General features: G+C 45.4%; 1 protein-coding gene across 14 annotated transcripts in view; it reads right to left on the bottom strand.

The window, feature by feature from the left end:
- Nucleotides 1–12,218: 12,218 nt before the first annotated feature.
- The window catches only part of THAP12 (THAP domain containing 12), a 44,106-nt gene continuing 34,554 nt past the window's right edge, over nt 12,219–21,770 (bottom strand). For 11 of the 14 annotated variants that reach the window (XM_074816474.1, XM_074816480.1, XM_074816479.1 and 8 more), the window contains 5 exons: nt 21,649–21,747; nt 18,982–20,159; nt 18,564–18,738; nt 17,424–17,702; nt 17,119–17,300 (listed from right to left, as the gene is read on the bottom strand). The gene's annotated coding sequence lies outside the window, so the exon portion shown is untranslated. Of the gene's footprint in view, nt 17,301–17,423; nt 17,703–18,563; nt 18,739–18,981; nt 20,160–21,648; nt 21,748–21,770 lie in introns of all 14 variants that reach the window. The other 3 variants (XM_074816477.1, XM_074816488.1, XM_074816476.1) reach the window with 2 other exon arrangements.

The raw sequence follows: 21,770 nt of genomic DNA, 5'->3' as shown, positions 1-21,770 counted from the left end.
TCAGCACAGGCTACTTCTGTGAGACCCTCTTGCCCAATCCATCTCTAACTGCTAAAGGCCTCCAGAAGATTTAACCTGTGGAAATGAACTTCACTAATAATTCAAGTAAGAATTTAGTTGACAAGTAGCAGCAGAGACCCATCTCTGAGCACCAGCCTGGGGGCAGGAATTTGCCACAGATATTTCAAACATTTCAATTCTGCCTTTTTTTCCCCTTTCAGCTGTCTAATTCCAAGATCTCAGCAAAGTTCAGAGCTGAGTGGTTGCCTCCTCGAAGAGATCATCAAGGTTTTGAAACAAATAGAGGTCTTCTTGCCTGGGAGCTACACTCCATCTCAGACTTGTGTGGTCTTTGTGGAGTGGGTGAGTCCCATAGCTATGGGGTTTCTTACACTTTCCTTGGGAGCGTTTGGTGGTGACTGCTATTGAAGACAATATGTCAAATGTGGGTCAAAGTAGCACAGCAACTCCCGTGGTCCTAGATATGTTTGGTACTGGTTTGGGCCATCTCTTCTGCATTCTCACCTTCTTAAAGCTGTAGATTTCCCTTTGCACTCTGCGATAATCAAAGATCCCAGTCCCAGAAAGGCCAACCGAAGATCATTTTGGATGATACCACCCAAGCCTCAACTCTCTTCTTTCCTGTGGTGGACCCCATACAGGTTAGCTCCCAGATAAATCCTCCTTCAATAGCCCATGGGCTATTGAATTGCAGTGGCAGAGCTGGCAGGGTTAAAGGACTTCCCTTGGCCAGGACAGACAGGGTGATGGGGCAGAGACAATAAATATGACACCCAGACATGGGCAGTCATGATAACCCTGCAGATGGCATTTCTGTAGTGATGGACCACAGATGCTTCCCAAATCTGCTACCCTATTTGTGGCACAAAGCAGGACAAAAGTCTTCACACCCAGCTCTGCTGTAAGGATGTCTCCTGCTAGGCAACGTCTGTGGTAGGGAGAACATTTCTTATTACACCGATCTGCTACTGATTAGTAGACAAGGTTTTCATCACACCAGGCCTTCTGCAGGTCTGAAATAGAAGCAACAAAATTCTGTGGTGGTTACATTTTGCTAGCAAGTGCTTGGAGTTGAACTAGATGTGTTAATTGACTGGAAAAAAAGAAGTTAAGTGCAAGCTGTTCAGTAATTAAAGGAAGAGGGTGGTAAGATGATTATTTCCCATGGGAAAAAGACGGAGTTTATCACTGGTGGTACATGGAGAGTGTGATGGTTTGATGGAGAAGGGAGAGAGTTTTGGTTCCTCAGGCATTTTTATTTTTTAGTGAAAAAATATTGTGAAGGAGAGAGAGAGAGCAGGAAAGAGAAACTCATCAAATGCCTTCTGCCCTCCCAGACCTGAGTCATACACTGGGTTTCCTCTATGAAAGAAGCCTCCCATCCAATCTCAAACCAGTACAAAACAAAACAACAGCCAAAACACAGGAACTCTAATGCATTTTAATTGAGGTTTAAATTATCTTTAAGCATCGCTATCTCAACTGTGTGTCTTCTGATATTCTCCAAGCTAGTTACTTAATTAAAATTACTGTCGTCAGAAGGGGATTTTTTTCAACACTATTTGAAGACCCTATCACAAGAGTCCCAGCTAGTTGCCAAAGGTCTGGGGAAGAAATGTCATCCACCTGCTGATTTCCTACACCACTCTGTCTTTATTTATGGTAAGCTTTGAGGAGCTGGGCTGAAACCAAGCACTGGGCTGATACCTGACACCAGCACTGAGCCAGACTCTGGCTGATTTACACTAGGGAACAAAGCCAAAGGGAAATACAACTGCATGAAGGGAAGGAGTTGGCACTGCAGAGTATGGATGTATGCGATCAGCCAGCACCTTAAGGAGGTAGTCCATTTTGGAGCAATAATTTTCCTCCTCCTGTATCGTTTTTATTTTCCAGGTGTTAACATAAAAACCTGCAATGGTCGCTATCCACTGTTACTTCACATTTCTCAAGGTCATTGACACCCAAAATGTGAAAGATTAGATCACTGCCTCTAGGCTTGGATCTCCATTACCCAACTGCAAACCTTGACTCCAGTTGTCTTGCAGCAGACTCTGGTCTGTGAAGGCATTAAACAGGCCTGTGTGTGGCCAGGCAAGATGTGGAGCCCAAATATATGTAATAGTTTTCAGATTTCCCACATAAGCCTGTGCCTTGTATCTGCACCATTAACCTCTGAACTCTCCATAACCATAACACCCATGTTTAGGACAAATAAAGCTCAAGAGCTAAGCCACCTGGCAAACCTGGATACCTTGGTATCACCACCACAATACTGAGGGCTGGGAACATCTTAAACTATGATTAAATGGCACCACTTATGTAGCTTAGCTTCCCAATATTTGGCTTTCATTATAGTTGTGGGTTGTAAAAGCTTTTGACCTTTGTGCATGGGAAAGTGTTTAAAAAGTTTTCAACTCCTGTCCTTGTTTTTAAAGGATGATAATGCAGTGCTTTATAGTTCTGAGAGGGTTTTTTTAACACTAGGTTTTCATCAGGGACTTCCTTTGTTTTGTGTTGCTGGTTGTTGGGGGTGGGAGGTTGGTTTTGGGGAGCTTATGCTGCTGGCACAGAAGGCTGCAGCTGCTTGGTCTGGGACTGGAAAGGCTGAATCACACTTCGGGTTGACGTCCAAAACTTCCCACGAACTGGTCTCATCCCAACAGGGGACAGACCTTGACGTTGTATGAAAAATCCCAAAGATAGCAGGAGGAGAATTGAAGTTGGTTTATTGTAGCTTTTTCCTTCCACAAATTCCAGTTAAGAAATAACAAGACAGTGATTGGTGTCATCACCAGACGGGTCATCCATCTGCTCCTTGTAGGGAGCACGCAAAAAGAAAGGAAGGATTGGATCTGGTGGTATTGACCCTACGTAATGCAGATGCACAGCAAGGACCTTCAACTACTCAGGGAAAAGCTGGTGACAGACGCTCTGCCCATGGATTTCAGCTAAGGTCAACCAGGCAACAGCAAGAAGCCTAGCAGGAGCTGTGGACCTTTTGAGGTTCCTTGGAAGTGTGTTGGTCACAACAGGCTCCACCAGGACCTGCATTATCAACATGATATTTTCAGAACCATCAGTGGCACAGGAGGGCTGTGTCCTGGGTGCATCAGCATGAAATGTCAGATTGCATTGGACTAGTTCATTGGGGGAAACCAGTGTGGCCTCTGGGCTTTGCTTATGCTGATCTACACCTAAAAATAGTCCTCCCTTGACCTAGATGTTTTCTATGAAGAAGTCACCTGAGTAACTCAGGTGTTAAACTGTTGCATCTGTGGAGTGCAAACACTTGCTGGAAAGCCTGAAATGACGTGAGGAGCTAATGCATCGCTTAATTCATTCTGGTGAGTTCAGGTTCAGATGGCCAGAGCATGCTGTTGCAGTACTGTCAGGATCATGAGATATATTGATTGGATCTCCAGATTAATTAATGTGCTGCGAAATTCGTGGTGGCAGTGCTGAATGCTGATCCTCAGCAGACGCAACTTGATATTCAGTTGGTGAAAACACTAATTTCAGCCTGGCTGAGATTCACCATGCACAGTCCCAAGTGTCTCCTTCATACAATAAAAGCATATAGCCAGGAGAAAAAAATCAAACTGCTTGCCCACTGCTCGTGGAGCCCACTCTGCAATCACCTTAGCTCATCTCAAAGGGGCGTGTCTTTCAAATCCTGCCTTTCATTTTAAAAATGATTAATCTCCATTGTTGCTGAGAACAAAGGGGCCTACAGCAGGCTTTGCACTCAGCAAGGAAAACCAAGGAAAAGAGCGAGCAACCTTTCATTCTATACACCATCAGTCATGGGCTACTGTTTTTTGGTAGAAGAGCTGACAGCAGTTGTGCCAGAACCAGAAGGGACCTCGCTGTAGGCACAGCTTGTTAGAAATCACCTGGGAGCTGTGAAAACTCGCCTCCTTTGAAACAAGTATGAAACAGTTTGATTTTTTGCTCCATTTAATGTGGGCTCAGCGGGAGCTGGAGATGGGTGCCAAAATGAAGCCAAGCAAAAATCACTCAGCCGAGCCTTCCCGATGCCTCTGCGCTCGCCAGGGCATTTGGTTACAGAAGCGTGAGTTCCTCTCACTCGTGCCAAACATATTGCTATGGGATGAGTAATTTTGCCTTTATAAATTGAGCCGTCAGTGGGGGTAGGCAGACGGTAACGCAGAATTGCACACACGTCTCCCAGACCTTCTCACTCTGATATCTCTGGAGCGATCTGGGTTTAGTAATATTGCTCAAAGCACTTTCATTTTAAACATCGACTTGGATTCAGAAAAAAAATCCCCAAATTGAGCTTTTCAGAGCTGGGGAGGTGGCCTTCCTTCAGTCCAGCTCTTTGCTCTGAGGTGGAGAAATGTGATCTTGCAGATTCAAAAACTGGTGCTTGAGGAAGTTGATTGAAGTGCTCAAGGCTTCCCATGGAGAGAAACTGGTTGAATAACAGCAGTCATGGTTCACTTTTTTTTTCTTAACATTTTGGAACTTGAAAAATTAATAAAACAAGTAGGAGTCTTTTTTTCTATAGTGTTAAAGCTGCTTATAATAATAACCAGCGCGACTGAGGATTAATTCTGTCAGCATCTCTGTTGTATCATATCTGATCTTTTTTATATTTATTTTGTCATTTCCATCTTCCATTATATCTGAGGAAGAAGAAAAGTGACAGGTCCTAATTTCCACTCTGTTCTGCTTAGACCAAATTAGGCTAATTTATAACAACTCAGTAATTCACATTTCTTTTCTTAATGGGAAAACCTAAATCCCTCTCTGCTTGCCTTTCTAAAAACAGTTCAAGTTATTTTCTGAGCAAAATCAATCTAGGAATACACAGTTGTAATGGAGGGGATTGTACCTCTTCCTCTTCATCTGAGCAGATATGAAGGAATGTTATAAATAAAATATTAATATTGTAAATGGTTTCACTGATCAAAGCAGGTGGAAAAGGAGACAGGCAACTGAAGACTGAAGATTTGGGTCAAAGCTTCAGGGGAACATCATCTACTGCTTTTCCCCTGGGTGAGGATTTTCTTTAGAATATGTCCTTATACTAATTATCTGTAATTGGACTTTTCCCCCATCTCTCTCATGATTATGTTATGATTATCATTTCAAAGGTAGACAATATTTTGGAACAGGAAGGGAGTAAAGACCAGTTGCTGTTATTTAATAGCAATGTGAATTTGAATGCTGTAAGATGCCACAAGTCAGCAATCGAAGGGACTGTCCTTTTACTGCACTCCATGTAGGTGCAGGACATAATTTCTTCCTAAAAAATGGATTCAGATAGTTCACTAGAACTTTGCCATATAAAAATATGTGACTTTTTTTACATCTAATACCAGATTTATAAGAAAGATGACTGTGTGCCACCACTGGGAAAAGCTTTGACACAAACAACCAGACAAAACAAGCTACAGAAAATGGGTCCCCATGCACTTGGAGTGAAATGGAGTGAAATGCAGTGGGTTGTAATGTGAAAAAAAAAAAAAAAATACCTCTGGGTTATATAAAGGATGAATTGTCCCCAAAGATTTGGGTTCACTTCTTCAGCAACAAGCTCCATCTGATGAGCCCAGTGAGCGATGCCTTGATGGAACGTGCACCTGTCCCCTGATGATTCAGGACTCCAGGCTGCTCCCAATGACAAACCATTCCTCACCCTAACAATATTCCCACTGAAATCCAATAGGATGAGTAAAACGGGAGTCAAAAATCCACATCTCGACTAGTACTCCCCTCCTATCAGCTGCTCTGTTTTCACAGTGCTATTGCTGTTATTTTTGGACACAGCAACCCACATTTCCTGCTAAGACTCGTTTCCACTATAATTTATAGTATTATTTCTACAGCGGGTTGAAGGTTCTTTGGATTGCAACAGAAAACATGTTGCTTATCTTGCTGGTGTACGTCCAGTGGTTGTCTGCCTGAGACGTGGTAGGCTCATCTACCCGGGAGAGTGTCTTGGTCAGCGTAGGAGTTGTACGCAAACCACCTGCGATGCTCCTCGCTGACAGATGATTATTTTCATGCAAGAGGCATCACACCCTTCTCCTGTCTGGGGGCTGCTCCACAAGAAGTCAGGGGAAGAGGTGCTAAAAGCAGATTTCACAGGGATAGCTGGGAGACATTTGCAGCCTTCATGTGTCCCATTCTGTCTGTAGCAAAATTTGATTTATTTTCTACCCTGGGCCTGCAAAAACTCCAGGAAACAATTGAATTAACTATGATGCTGGCTATGATACACATTGGAACTTGTATGGAAAAGTCTAAACTTTAATTTGATTTATGCCTGTAACAACATTTGTGTTTATACTAATAAATGCAACACATATATAGTATTCCCATAAAGTGCAGTTATCCGCTCTGAGATGAAAATGGCCCAGCTAACTCCAGATAGAGACCATGTGCACAGAGGCTGATGGCATAATCTCTGCTTCCTTTTCTGTGTCCAAAACAATAACAAAAGTGCCCAAGGAATGGAACATGGAATGTCTCGTACAAGTCCTTTCAGAGTGCATTGAACAGAGCAGCAAACGCCCTTTGGGGCTGGATCCCCTTCCAAGCCCCAAGATCTGTTTGTCCACCAATGCTCACGTTTCCATTACCTCAGATTAACAAAACTTCCATCTTATTCTTGTAATGGGAGTGCTGACTTCTTTTCTGTATAATTTTTCCTTTTAGCCCAAGACACAGTCTTCTATTGATGCAATCTTGTTAGCAGATGAAATACAGACTTGAATGCCAACACAACCCACTTCCAGTCCAAGTGGTGTATCCCCAGCAACGGACTCACTAGTACTCCAACTCCTCCAGGGCATCAGGACTGGGGCAAACTGAGGTGGAAGAGAAGCTGGAAGAAAGCATATGGGGGCAAAGAGTACCACAGCAGGGAGAAACCTGGAAGAGGGGAGGACTGTACCCATGTCCCAGGACTTCAGACACATCTCTATGGGATTTCCCTGCCTCCCTCTAAAGAAAAATTCAGTTCACCAGAAATCCTGTCATTGGTCCAAAAGGTGGTTCCCGAAATAGAAATCTATTTTGTTGGTTCTTTCTCAATTTTATTGATGGCTCAGAGCTGGCAGTCAGGAAAGCTGTTTTTTCTTCCCAAGTCTGTTTTAGGCACCCAACATGGCTGTGAACACCTCTCTGCAGAATAACCTGGCAACACCAGGTCTGTTAGGTGACTGAGCTGGAATTGGGCTGGATGCTGCATGAATGCCCTGGTTCTTCTAGGTGAAGTCCCCAAATATTTTTTATTTTCATATGGCCCATATTTTTCAAAATGTTCGTATACAGAGTTGCACCGAATTGAGCCCCCGTGTTGGGGTTATCGAGCTATGTGCACTCCTCAAAATGCGAAAAAATGCCTCACGTTTTTCAAAAGTATCAGGGAAACTAAATCCCACTGACTTAAGAGGTTGAAGCCTACTCTGTTTAGGAGCTTTTGAAAACCCCAGCAGCATCATTCTGAATCTCTAAGCTTGCATTGCTTTCTCCAGGACAATGCCTGGTTTCTGCTACATTTTCTGATGGCTTGGGCTTATTTGCCACTACCGGAAGGTTACCCTGGTAGTTAGACTTTCCTTTCCAGGCTAAAGAGGAGATTGCTTTACATGACGCCTTTCATCTTCCCTAATATGCTCCATATTATCCTCTTGATTTCTTCCATCTGGGCAAATCTTTTGTTGACCTCACCTGAAATCTAAAACCTTTCAAAATAAGCCCTTCCACTTCTCTCCTCTGATCCAGTAATGGTGGATGTGACGGGGAGGTCAGAAGTCTGAGATTAGTTGTGACCTCACTCTTGGGCTTCGCATTGGCAGTAGGTTAGAGGCTTTGAACTTGGCATCCTGACAAATTGTTATTACTACATACCAAAAATCAGCTCACCCTCATGTCTGTGGGAGGGTGTGGGGGGGAAAGACAGGGCAGATGGATTCCTTCAAAGAGCAAAGCTATTCCACACAGCACGACACCGAGACAGGAAGGTTTAACCCAAGAACCCCAAGGTAAAATCTTGACAGACACTAACTCCTAAAATACAGCCCAGAAATGCTCTTAATTGAATCCTAACTGGCTCAGATGATGTGGACAGTGAATACCACTTGAGCTTTTATTTTTAGAGGGTGAGCTGCCAACCTCTCATGAAAACTGAGTAGGGACCAGATTTCTGCACTGAATGACTCTCACGTTTTACAAATCCAAGAATAAATAAAGTCAGGCTGACATGAATATTTAGTCTATAATCCCAAAAGACTTGACAAGGTCTTCAGGGTCATCTGACTCTGCTATCAGAGCAACCGCTTTGACAAAGGATGTTCTCAAACATATCAACCTCCATCTGAAGAGATAATTTTTCCTATAATTTAATGTTAACCTTCACTATTCTCTATTTTTAGCCTGAAGAAATGAAGCTATTGCAATCTTCTTTCTGTCAGACTGTGAGCGTGTGCGCGTGCTCATGTCTGTCCATTCCCACTGTAACAGCATCCGACTCTGTTGGCCAAGCTCAACCACTTGAAGGAAATCAGAGGCCAAAGAGGCTTTGCTTGGTATCCTCCTGAGAGCAAGGTTTTCTAGCCAGTCAAGCAGAGAGAGGCAGACCCATAACCACACCGAAGCCAGACAAATTCAACCTGGAAATAGAGTCTGCGTTTTTAACAGCACGGCTGCTAAATGAGAAAAGCTTCAATCGGATTTTGTGTCTTCTTAGGCAGCAGAGTCAGTCAGCCTCAAGACACAAATGCAGAGGAAACCTGGCTCCTTTCGATCCAGAACTACCTATTTCTTAGATTTTAAAGTCACAGTGGGCCATAAGATCATCTATTCTGAGCTCCATATAATATGGACCATAAAATTGCATACTCCAATAAGGAACCCAATAACTTGTGCTTGGCTAAAACCTCTGTTTCAGCAGGCATCTGCTCACAATTTGAAAATATCTGAAGAGGAAGAATCTACTACTTTCATTGGTATTTTGTCTCAACACTTAATCATTCCCACTGTTAAAGCACTGGGCCTCATTTTGAAATGAAATATGTCTGCTTTTAGGTTCCGGCCTTGGACCTCTGATAGACTACAAGGCTCTGTTGCCTCTGGGTATTTTCTCCTGAGGATGAACTTCTACCCTTCTTGAGCCTCCTCTTGACCTTCCCTCAGTAAGTGAAGCAGGTGGAGATCTAGCATGAGACTTGTTTTTCCTAGACTCTTGAATCTTTTTGTGATTTTTCACTATTTTGGGGGACCTTTCAAAATAGGTTGACATAGTAATAGCTTGGACAACTCACAAACTAGATTTTTATTGATGTAGTCAATGCACATGAGGGACCTAAGCAGGGAGAAGGGTGAGGGGTGAAGAGGCAAGAATTCTAACAACCCAGGAGTCTCATTTCTCAGTCTGGTGTGGGTCTCTGATGGTGTTAAAACGTTCATGTTGTTTGATAACATCGTCTCCTCTCCTAAAATTACTAAGGCAGAAACTAGCTTTTCAGAGGGAGCCAGAGGAACAAGCAGTGACACTTTCAGGGCTCACGAGAGGCTTCCACTAAGGATGGGGAAGGGCTGGAGAAGGCACAGAAATGATAATGTGATATCCTCATGGCTTGCTGAGCATGTCCCAGAAATGGTGGCTCATACAGTTTCCCTTCCGAGGTTCTTCTGGCACAGCCTGGCTAGGTGTCATCTCTTGCTCTAAAGGATGTCCAAATTTAACTGCAGTAGACAGGAGAGCACAGAGGCTATTCTCAGCCAATCTGATGGAGTTCACGGAGGGTGAAAAGCAGAACTTGAATATTTGTGCAGACTGACTTCAGCTTTTAAGGCCCTCACTGCCTGGCCCAGTGGTAACGCAGGCCGTAAATCTCTCCTCGCATAGTTTTCATTTTTAAGTTTTGCTTTAAAACAGAAAACCTGCATCTGGTGGAAGAATAAGCCAAGTATAACAATGGCTCATGGGGTGTGGTGGTAAAGCAGTTAAATGTCTCACTGCGGACGAAGAACCGTATATTGGAGCCTTCCTCTAGCTTCAGGACACTGACCACCCGCAACAGCTTCATCCATCACGTGTCACTGGCAGATGGGTCATGGGATGCACAAATCAGTATTGGTGCCTTCAGCTCAGAACCAACCTCTGGCTGTCAGTGATGACCCCCGTCTACAGCCCAGCCTCGTGGGAATGCAGCAGCTAATGCCACAGAGACTGTCCACGTGCAGTTCTCCATCACAGTCACCAGCAGAAAGCAAGCTGAGCCTCAAAAGGGAAAATGATGAGTCAGAAAAAGGAATTAGCTAAAATAGGTTTTGAGAAGTCTAGACTGCAAGGATGCAGCATGTCCTTCACTTCACACAATGTTCTTACTTCCTTGATTTTTTTGCAGAAGAGTTGGAGGGGCGCAAACAAGGTTGCTGACCTGCCGAATGCATGTCTATTTTCACAGCATGCTGTTGAGTGGGCAACACTCCTTCACATCGACAAAGAAAACAGGGACCTACCCAGAACTTTGTGGCAGCCTGATGTTACTGCCTCACTAGTATACACCAGAGGTGATGGGAGTACTTGTGTTGTCTTGCAGATCGGTTTTTTTTATTTGATCCTTCTCCACTGTGTTGCACTGAAGATTTCTTGTTTGGAGGTCTGCAGAGATGAGATACCCACACATCTCCCAGACTTAAAGCATGGACATCCACAATGAAGAGAAAATTGGATTTTATGGGACCTTGGCCAACGAACTCTTCCGAGTGCAACGGCACCAATCTGTGTGAAGCATGTGAAACAGCACTAACAACGAGAGGAAGAAGGTTTAACCTTTGTTCCAGAAGCCATAAATCACCATCCAGAGGGTGAAAAATGAGTAGCAACTCTACAGCTGTAAAATCCACACACTATTCTAGGCTGAGAAAACAGCAACATTGGAAGTAGCAAATTTCCAGAGCCCAGAAGGAGCTCAACGGCTTTCCAAAGGCATTAAAATGTCCCCAAAGCCTCTTTGGCAACTTTGGTGAGCTGCCTTTCATCCCTCAGGGAAACAAAGGGGCAGGTTTTCCCCATGATGTCCCCATTCCTGCCAGCTCAGAGGAAGGCAGAGACTTCAGCCCAGCTCCTCTCCATGTAGAAAAAGTGAGGGTCCATGAGGACATGTATTTGCTCCCATCCTGCACATGTCCAGCCCACCATCATCAGCACAAATAAATTTCTCTCCTGATCTCTTAGTCACAGGGCCACGCTGTCATCTTGGGTGTCCCTAGCCCTGCTACCTTTAATGGGGTCCATGATTTAATGCCATCAGTGGAACCCACCAATAAGACTCTACCCACTTTGATGGAGGTTTTTAACAAGGGACAACTCCCAGTCTGTTGCTTGAAGCTTGTGGGAAAACACCAGATCAGCCTGTCCTGCAGCAGTGGAGGGCTCTGGCAGGTCCCCAGGTTTGGTTTTCCAAGGACGGTTTTGCTAGAGTTGCACTTTCCTGTGATAGATGCTCAAAGGAGAAGAGAGGAGAAGAAATGACAGAAGGCGCTTTGAACATTTCAGGAATGGTTTCACAGGGGTGACAAGAAGTTCTTCACTTCATGAACCCTTGGAGTCTAGTGAGAACAATGCTGGAGAGGGGAAGGGGGGGAAGGGTGGGCTGCCAGTGGGATAGGGAAGGCTAACAGGGATATACATATACATCATCACATGCTGGGGCACAGGTCCGGTTTCATGGCTTTTTCTGTCTCTGGCAGGCCACTCTTTAGCTGACTGGTACTATACTTTATTAGGATTATTCCCCAAGATGTGGATAAGATAATGCAATTGTTTATTAATCATTCACTTCTGAGACATCCTACAGGGAGTTCATGAAAGACACAAAGGCCTTCAGCTATTCCCAGATGTATCGACAGCCAAACTGGGTGCAAAAGGAGCAGACATTCATATGCTACTACAGCACAAAAGTATTTAACCATTTAAGGTTTATGCCAAAATATAATGTCCCACTTTAACCAGTTGCACTTAGCAAGCCAGTTCTCCAACAGCAGGTGACAGCAGAACGTGGCTCTCTCCCGTTCAAGCTGTTTTGTGAGCCGGCCCGCTGTGACATGAAAGCTTATCTCCGTTTCGAGCTCTGGCATGGATATCTCACCAGCCACTGCCTCCAACCCAGCTCACGCTCATGTTCTTCCAGCAAGACGTGTTGGCACCTCCCTGCACATTTCACGATATGTTTTTATTAGTCCGGGCACGTGCATACATTCTTCTTTTTTTTTTTTAACTCCACGTCCTACATGTTTTTGAATCTTGAAAGGGAAGGACTTCTTGATTTTACAGGTTTGGATTTGTTCCTCTGGATTTAGGGCCGTATCTCCTAACAAAAACAAAATGCTGGAGTCCAATCTGTCAAATTAAAGCAAAGATTTACCAAAGGAAAATATGCTTACAAAGTAAATATAAATTAATTTAATTGGTTCCTATTATCACTTCTATTGGAGCCTGCAAGTATAATCTGGTGCTGAAGTAATTAATTGGGTGTGAAGTAGCTACTGTGCCAAAACTCACTTGTAGGGAATGAAACTCGCAGACTTCTTGGCCTGACTGTTACCTGCAGCGTCTTGGCTTTGTTATTTTGCAGAGCAGAGCAAATCACAGCGCCGAGCTGTGCAATCAAACACTCAGATAAATGCCTCGCTTTGTGTTTTCACGACAGTGTGGTTACGACTACAGGCATTTTCCCACCCGGGTCAGGTCGAGATTGATTTTGGAGGGGAAGTCAGCGGACAGGTTTAGCGCTGCTGGGAGTGCAGGAACTTTATTTTTGTGGTTTTCTGTAGCTTAATATAGTCTCGGCTTTAATGGTCCTGCTTATTCCCCTCCCTTCTCTGGCCTTGCAATAAAGGAGCTTTGTCTGGTGGTTTGTGGAGGGGATGGGGAGCGTTGAGGAGCAGAGGATGCTACAATGGCACAGGTTGGTTCTCAGCAGCAGCAGCAGCAATGAGAGTCACCACTCATGGTCTATCATTCCATTTTGTGAGGACAGTTGCTCGTGCAAGCTGGGAATTAGCTTAGGCAGCCTATCTGGATCAGATCTAACCCAGGCTCAAGTAATGCAGAGATTTTGAGATCCTGACATGTCCTGCGATGATGCTCAGCTGCTGCAACTGGAACAGGAGAGATGGCTCTTCATGATGCTTCTTCCCACCTCCTGCAAACTTTTGGGTCCTCAGGTGCTTCTCCCCATGCTTCTCTCCAGCCTCCCACAGCACTTTCCAGTTGCTGTCATCTCCCACTTCGGGCAAGTCCATCTTCCTTGGTGGCAGCATCCACAGGTGGAGCTGGGCACCACTCTCCCAGTTATCACTCACCTCAGCTTGCAGAATTTCTAAACAAGAGGAGTCCCTCTTATTTTGTAATTATACATTCACAAGCCCAACTCTTCCCTGTACTGGGTAAAGATGGAGCTGAGCTTGGGAATTCACCCCACATATGCATTTGCTTTTTCTCTGCTGCATCCAAAGCAAGCAGGACTGTAGCTGCTAAACACCCACAGGAAAGGGGGTGTGATGCTGGGATGGTGCTTGGCAAGAGGTGCTGGATGCCCATCGCAGGGTCCAGGCTGTGCTTAAGGCACAGAAGCAAAAATCAGGTCCAAACACACCTTCTTCTGACCCCTCCCCAGACACCTCCTGCCTATGGGGTCTCACAGGCAGCTTGCCACCATGTGGCTTTTGGGGGCTGCTTGGAGACACACGCAAAGACTTTAGAGTGACAAGACAACACCAAAAATACAAGGACATTGGGGTGATCACTGCTCAACCAAAGCCCTGATCGAGACTAGAAATGCCGGGACACCAGCTCTGCTCCCTGGAGTCTTCAGTGAAAACAGCCAAGACAAAAGACGTGCTGCTATTATTAGAGCTAACGAAAATGCTGATAAAACACTTCGGAGCAGAAAAAAAAAAAAAAAAAAAAAAGGCTTTCTGAGCAAGAGCCCAACCATAGTAGGAACAGCCTGATCACTATTTTCCAATCTTTTCCCTCAAAGGAAAGCAGAGACTGGCCCTTATCTTATATCCTTTTAAAGTAGCATCAGTGTTCTGGTTTTTATTAACAGATTGGATTTGTTTAAAATTGTGCAGTTTTTGGTTTGTGAAACTTATTTCTTTCCACCTCTTCCTCTCTCTCTGTGTCTAAATATTTATGTATGTATTTAACCAAAAACTTATTCTTAAATATGGATTTCAAGAAGAGCAAACGTCTTCTTTAAGGTGTCTGAAGATTTTTGCTCAATTCCCAGCCTTGCCAAGGCCTCCTTTGTGCATCCTTGAGTCCCTCCCTCAATTTTCTTGTGTCTACAAATCTGGCTAATGCAATCCTGCATCACTGGTCAGGCAGAATGGAAGTAATTCTTGCTCACCAGCCAGAAGGATTCTCCTGGATGCTGGACACTCAGAACCAAGTCAATCCTGTGGGATCCATGATCACAGCGTCCTGTTTTATTTTGGGGAGAAAGTCCTGGGGCACAGAGGAGGGAGCAGGAACCAAGCTCACTCAGGATGGCAGGAATGCACCTCAATCCAAAGACACCCTGGGCACATGGGTCTGGTCCCCAGCCAAACCCCCTGGACCTCGGGGGCTCACAGCAGGCATTGACCAAGGGCAGCATTTCCCTGCAAAGCCCCCATGGACAGCAGGAGAGGAAGAACACCCAGACCACCCCAGGTAGCCTCACCGTGAACCGCCGGGACTGGGAATGATTGCGGCTCACAGGCCAGCCCAGGCTGGGGAACCTCATAAATCATGTGGAAGTGCAGAGTTATGAGTTTCCTCAGACAAATACTGCTAATTGCAGTGTGCTCTGATTGTTGGTGTGAGGTCACGTAACTCACTGGTGAGCCTGGGAGGGGGGTACTGGATGGGGTGGTGCAATTTTCATGGGGGTCAGATGGACTAACATCCCCCCATGAGGTGCGGGGCTGGAGCACAGCTCAGATGAACATCATGCCCTGTCAGCTCTGTCCAGGAGTTAGCAACCTCAGCGTGCAAAGCCTTAGCCCTGCAAATTGTCTGAATGTGCCCAATTTTGTTCCTTTTGAGGCCAGCACTTCCCAGCAAAGCAAAAAACAGCTCAAACTGGGAGGAAAGGCAAGCTGTGAGGCAGGCATCAATGGGAGCTCCATCTGCGAAGGGCGATTACTTGGTGGTGCAAATGCTCCAGGGCTGGGTCTTTGTAGTAAAGCAATCCTTGTGATCACTCCACACCCAAGCTGAGTGACTCAGAGTAAAAATAATTAAATATGTTAATAATTATCAGGGGCCCCTTTGATTAAAACAAACAAAGCTGTGGTGTGTAAGCAAGGAGGAACGCGTAGGTTTGCCGGGCTCAGCTCACAACAAGGAGCTGATAGCAAAAGCAGACGCGGTGCCTGGGTCGGGCATCAGAGGAGCGTGGGGGAAAGCTCAAGTGCAACCCAACCGGAGATGTCAAGGGTGGCCAGGTGCCTGCTATAGCAGTTGTCCCCATCCTTGATCCCAACACACTGCCCCGAGGCCAGAGATGAAATGGAGGACTGGAAGCATCACATCTCCACATCTCAGCCCACCCAAGTGGGAGACCCAGCAGGTTTTGGGTAGCTGGTCCAGGAACCAGCGTCACACAAACTGCCGAGGGAAGGTGGGAGGCAATTTTGGAAGGCAAAGAAAATGTTAAATATAATTAATTAAGCCCTGAAGGGTGTTCCTTCAGGAACCCTGGGCACCTGACGGGTAGAGGAGGGCACTCCTAAAGGGAGAGTCAGATCTCATGGGGGTTTAGTTGGGCTTCTGAGGTGCTCAGAGGAAAGCCAGGCTCATGGTTTGGCCACTTCAATGCAGTGCTTGTAGGGTGAAGCTGTGCCACGAAAGGGCTTTTCTGTGCTAACCCTTCCCAAAACACTGGTCCTGCTTGTGGCAGGATATGGTGGACACCCTACTAAGCTTGAAAAGCAACTGGAAAAGCATTTCAAAAGAGGTGGGCATGCCCAGACAAGTGGCCTCTCTGCTCCTTGCTCTATATGGGCTGCTTGTCCACTCTCTCCTTGAAGCCAAAGGCAGCATCTGCACTTGTCGGGGTTTCTGGCCAGCAGTGGTCTGCCTCAAAAGCTGGAGATCTGCACTTTTGGCCAAGGGAGGAGATGGTGCCAGTGTGGTGCTGGAATGTGGCCAGGGGCAGGCAGGGGCTCTCACAGCAGAGTCTGGATAAGCCTTTCTACGGCTGTTTTGATCTCTCAAGTGTACAGGTGATAAGAATCAGGGCCTGACGTGCTAGGAGGGCATTTATAGACATAGCAAAATGCGCCTGTGGAGCAGGAGGGTGAGTTCACACCGTATCACGCTCAGGATCAGTGACGCTCTAGGGAACAAATACCAAAACCTACTGACAGGGTGTGTTTTCCATACTGGCGCTTATGCAGCACCATACTGCACCCATGTGTGTAACACCACATGCATGTTATGGCCATGCTGACTGCCAGGAGCTGAAGAAGATCCATCATCTGCCTCAGCTTCACCGTAGCTTTTGAAGGCAAACTCTAGGTTGAGTGAAGCTGCAGCCATTGCACTGGTAAATACAGCATCCCAGGGAGGAAATGCTCTCTGCATCCCAAAGCATTTTTATTCCCAGGATGAAGCTCATGTGAAATGCAGGACTCAGGCTGTCTTCTCTGCATGAGGTTGAGTGTGCCAGTTCATGAGCAGATGCAGATTTTCCACAGAAAAACATCACCTCTGGGGCAGTCTGTGAGCACACACCAAGATGACCCAACCACTGGGAAGTGTAAGCAGGAAAAAAACCCGGATCCAGTTCAAAATGATGGGGAACCTGAGGGAGATTCAAGGCAGCATCCCTCCCTGGAAATTAGCCAGTGCACTGGAGCTACCACCCCTTCACAAGCCCAGAAGGGACCCAAAGATAGATGGCAATGAACACCACCTGTAAACAGGACACAACGCTCAGACCTTTTCTTCCCACTCCTGGAGATGCGGAAGGAGGGTGGTCACTGCCAACACCTTCTGCCATGTGGCCTGTGTCTGTTATTTTGCATCCTGCTGCCCTGCTAATAAAACAAGCAATGTCCTTGTAGTGCTTTCCAGGGGGGAAACATAAAATGCATTTGCCGTTAGTTTATTTTTTTAAAGCCCTATTTAAGAAAAGGAGAGGAAAGGGATCCCTGCAAGGGGCACACTTGGAGACACTAACAGGAGAGTGCAATATGCTTGACTGCTATTTCTTGTCCCACAGTACCTCACTGACTCCCTGGGAAGGCAAAAAAAAAAAAGAGGTTAGGTGATGTAGCTATACAGTGTATAAAGCAGCAGCTCCTTAACACATGGTTGTAGTTGTGCAGCTGGGGAGCAGACACATATTTTAGGAAGATACCTGGCCAGTGTGCAGCCAGCTGCGATCTGATATCCAGGGTAACTGCGCCATCTCATGGTCCCCAGAGCCGGAGGGATCAGGAGTGGGAGTCGGATGCACGGCGTGACTCACTTTGGCTGAAAAGCATCTCCACAGCCTTCTCTGAGAAAAGCTGCAGCAGCTTTATTCACTGTAGTGAAGTCACCTCCTTTAGTAAGGCCAGGTGGGGATTTGCTCCATGGATTACGGCCTTACTTCTGACAATAATCCTAGTAGTCTCCAAATGAACGACTATTCCTTCTAAAACAATGATGAAATAAGAGCTGGAGATGTCTTTCGATACAGATGTCTCCTGCCTGCTCTGGGACTGCTCCTTTGAGCACATGTATCGCTTCTTCATCTAGTCCTGCTTTAAGAGACCTGGTAGCTCCTGCTGCTTCCCTGCAGATGTGAGCTTGCAGCCCAATAGATCCCGTCCTGGAAAAGGGTTGTCCCACATTATCATGTCCTGCTTCCCTTCCCTTTGATCCACTCAAAATAATCTCTCCTGTTTGGCACCCCAGGCAGCCCTTCTTTTAGCCTCCTGTTCTCACCCTTCTCACACTTGCAGCTGATTGTTGGCCGTGTCTCTTACAAGCTGTCACTTGGGCACTCACGCCTGCATTTTCCTGGGTTTTCCTCTGTAAGAGCAGGGGGAGTTTTCACTGACTTAAGTCCAGCACAAGATAGTCACCTAGTGCTCTCCCACAGGGAAAAGGGAGAGCGGGGCCTTGTCAGGGTTAAGCAAGCCCACCCCAAGTCAGCCATCTAACATAGTCCTACAGCCACCCTCTGGAAATGCCTCTTATTCCCATGGGCCACAGGGAGGGTCCAGTCAACTGTTTACTGGAAGCCCTTAGGTGGTTAAAGTTGACCTGAATCTCAATGTACACATGTCCCATCTGCCTCCTACTGCCCTCAGTGATGAGCACCTCCACCTTTTTCCTCGCCTTCATACTTCTGCTGCTTCTGCAATCAAATGCATTGCCAAGTCCTTGAGCTTAACTCCACCCTAACTGCACAAGGAGAGATTGTCTGAAAATCTCACTGGCTTCTTCCCCTCATATGTAATTTGTGGTGCATAGTCAATCCTGTGCAGCACTCCTGCTGTCTCCTCCTTACCCACATTCAGCCACGCAGATTGCATTTCCATGGATGACTTCCCTTTGCTGCATTGATCCGGCACCAGTCCTTGTGTGCAGCAAGGTAATGATAAAAATCACTGTTAATTTATGACAATGTCACACAGACTGTGTGTCCACGTATCACTGACTCTTGGCATGGGTAGTTCCTGGCACTGTAAAACACATGTAAAGTGCAAACAGAATAAGAAATACTTTGGCGATCTGATGTAGCCTAAATCTAAATACAGCTAAACTATTATGTTTTAAACATTCTCCCCCAGCATCTGTTCATAAAATAAGGCTTTTGGGAGAAGACGCAATTTGTAGCAATGGGGTTAGAGCCATTCTGGTTATCGTTCTTCCTCATCTTCCCCATCCCCTTTACTCATCATCTCTCTTTTTCTCCTGGTTCTTACCTGCTTTCAATGAGCACTGCTGTTTGGTGGGAGCTGACAGCTGGGCTCTGATGTGGTGTTGCAGCTGCCTGGGGGTGAAGACTGCTCTTACAGAAAGAGGATTCAGCTTAGGGAAAGGGGTTTTACCTGCTTTGTTTGGAAACGCTGTCCCAGGAATCACCAGGTAAGAAGTTCTTAATAGCAGACCTATTTACTGAAAAACGTGGGTTACCTGCAGTTTGGAAATCTCATCTCTGGTTTGACCCAAATGTGATACAGAACTAGAACACAATACTTACAAAGTATAGATGTAGCTGTCCCTCTGTACAAACAGTTTACAAGGCAAAGGAGGGATGAGTTGGGGAAACAACTGAAATCAGCCAACGGAACTGATTTCAAGCCATTTGAGAAGCTGCTTGTAAACTTTACTCAAAATCTTGTCTACGTCTTTGCCTTCAGCATCCACCCTGGATATGATCTCCCACTTTGAATACAGTGGTTCTTATTGGAACAAAGAATTAGGGAAGGTTTTAAAGCAGAGAGGAGTGACTGCTCAACTGCTGCCAAACTCCTTGACTTCACACTTCAAGCAAAGCAGTGAGATGCAAGGTGTCCTTGGAAAGCTGGAGACATGAGCCCCAAGTAAAAGTGATCCAATAAAACCTGTTCTGCTCCCTCCCCATCCCTTCCCCTGCCAGCTTTAGAATTAAGTTCCCAAATGCACTTCATATACGGGAAGGGACAGAACTGAACAAACCCATAAAAAGCTGAAACACCGTGACCTGTGCAGCTCATCTTACCAGAACATCTTCTAAAGCAGACACTTAAGTATCTCTGTTCTCTATATGCCAGCAGAATGAGCATTGCCAGATGAGATGGAAGGGTCTGTACCTTTATCATTAATCTCTATTGCTTTCCAGAACAGGCTGGTCACATCCCTCCTCGTCACCAGGAAGGCTATCTGGCCTGTGCAACTACAGGACTGTTTGGGACTGGCCAAAACTGTTCTAAGGACCACACATAAAATTTAGCTGTATGGCCAGCTGAGACCTGTGCTGGTTATTAGTACGGATATGGTCAGTTCTATTTGCTTCCAAGATCAATGGTACCCCAGCCTCATCAGGGAACCCTGGCCAAGCAAGGTCCAACCTTACTCCATGAGTGAGGATCAAGGGTTCATATTCAGCTCAGGAGGTCACCTGGAAGAAAAGAGAGACCAAGACTGAAAGGAAAACCTAATCAGCTATATTATTTATGAGGAGAAGGAAGATGGTAAAAAAAAAAACAAAACAAAAACAAAACCAAAAAACTCAGTCCTATATCTTTTTCCTTTCACACTGTGTTTATGGCCTTTTCTGTGTAACTGGTACCATCAATAAACCAGACATTCATGCTCTGCACAAAGCCTATTCGATATCTGTCCAGAGTCAGTGGGAGAGATGGCAGCTACTGGATTGATGAGCTGATAGGGACTAGAAAAAGAGAGCATCGTATCCCCATTTGGGATCCAGCTCTTCTCTCTGCCCTGATTTAATGAAGTAATGAGCCAATTTGGCTTCTTCATACCGGTGGCTGTAACATCCTGTCTCCATCTATGATCAAAGTAGTCCAGGCACCACAGGTTTTGGAGCATGTTGTAAGAAGCACTGAATGAAAGTCAACGAGCCAGATGATGAATTAGATCAAACTAGATAATTAAGGTAGACTCATCCAGGCTTCAAATAGAGGAAGAAGTCCCCATGTAACTAAGTACTAAGGTCATTATCAGTTCTCTATGACAAAGCAAAGATAATTAATTTAATAATTGATTTCAGCAGATGCAATCACAAGTTTAAGGCAGATTTTTTTGTATGTTTAACTATTGGATTCCTCAAAATAGTTTCCATGCTGGAGCATGATTTGCACATATAACCTTACTAGTTTTCTTCTTCAGTGTGCCACAGGAGCTCATGCAGTTCAGTGACACCTCTGTCCCCCAGCACTTGTCAAGCATTTAAATGTCACAACCTCTTTTGGTCAATATTGCTATTCTCTACTTTTAAGATAGTCAAACCGAGGAACAGAGATGTTAAGTGTGTTACCTCACCTAGAATGGGAATGCATCCCTTTGCAATTCAAAACAGCACTGAGTTCTATGCCAAGGTTTACTGCTGACCCAAATCATAACAAAGAAAGCAAACAGAATAAATGAGGAAAGGAGAAAAGGGATTTGCACTCAAACACACATCAGTTCTAGGCACAGCTTTTCCATTAGCGGGAGCAGGTAAAAAGAGGAGGGAGTCACATATCCTCCCATTCTCAGGTCTGTTATGTGGAGATGCCATATCAGACTCAGGGACCAGCCCAAGCTCTGGATCCCACCTTCTCCTCCTGCAGTTACTGGTTTTAAACTCAGACTGAGCATGCTGTCATGTGAGTTCGGAAGATATATTGACCATATTTGCCAGACAGAATTTATATCGCACAGTTGTTTGTCAAAGCCCCACCTATCCCGTGCAGCACTTCCCTTCTGATAATTGCTACAGAGATACAGAGCTAAATAATGGAAAGGGGACAAAACTTTCTAATTCTCACCATTATCTTGAGGGTAGCCTGTTAAAACATGAACTCTCTGATATTTTCTTCCAGGCTCCTCCCCTGAGATATGCTCTGAACATCCTTGGAATTTCCTTGCACTTGGATACTGACCTGAACTGTCGTGGGAACACAGTGGAATTGGGAAGGTGTCATTTGGTGTTGAAAGCTTCTCAGTTTTGTTAGGAATGAATGGGAACACGGAGTGGTGAGCTGTAAAAAGGAAAAGTGATGAA

Source organism: Strix aluco, chromosome 2 (assembly GCF_031877795.1).
Source record: "Strix aluco isolate bStrAlu1 chromosome 2, bStrAlu1.hap1, whole genome shotgun sequence".
In the NCBI taxonomy this organism is placed as follows: domain Eukaryota; kingdom Metazoa; phylum Chordata; class Aves; order Strigiformes; family Strigidae; genus Strix; species Strix aluco.
Note: the sequence above shows the minus strand (reverse complement) of the source record. Positions and strands in the feature narration are given on the sequence as shown.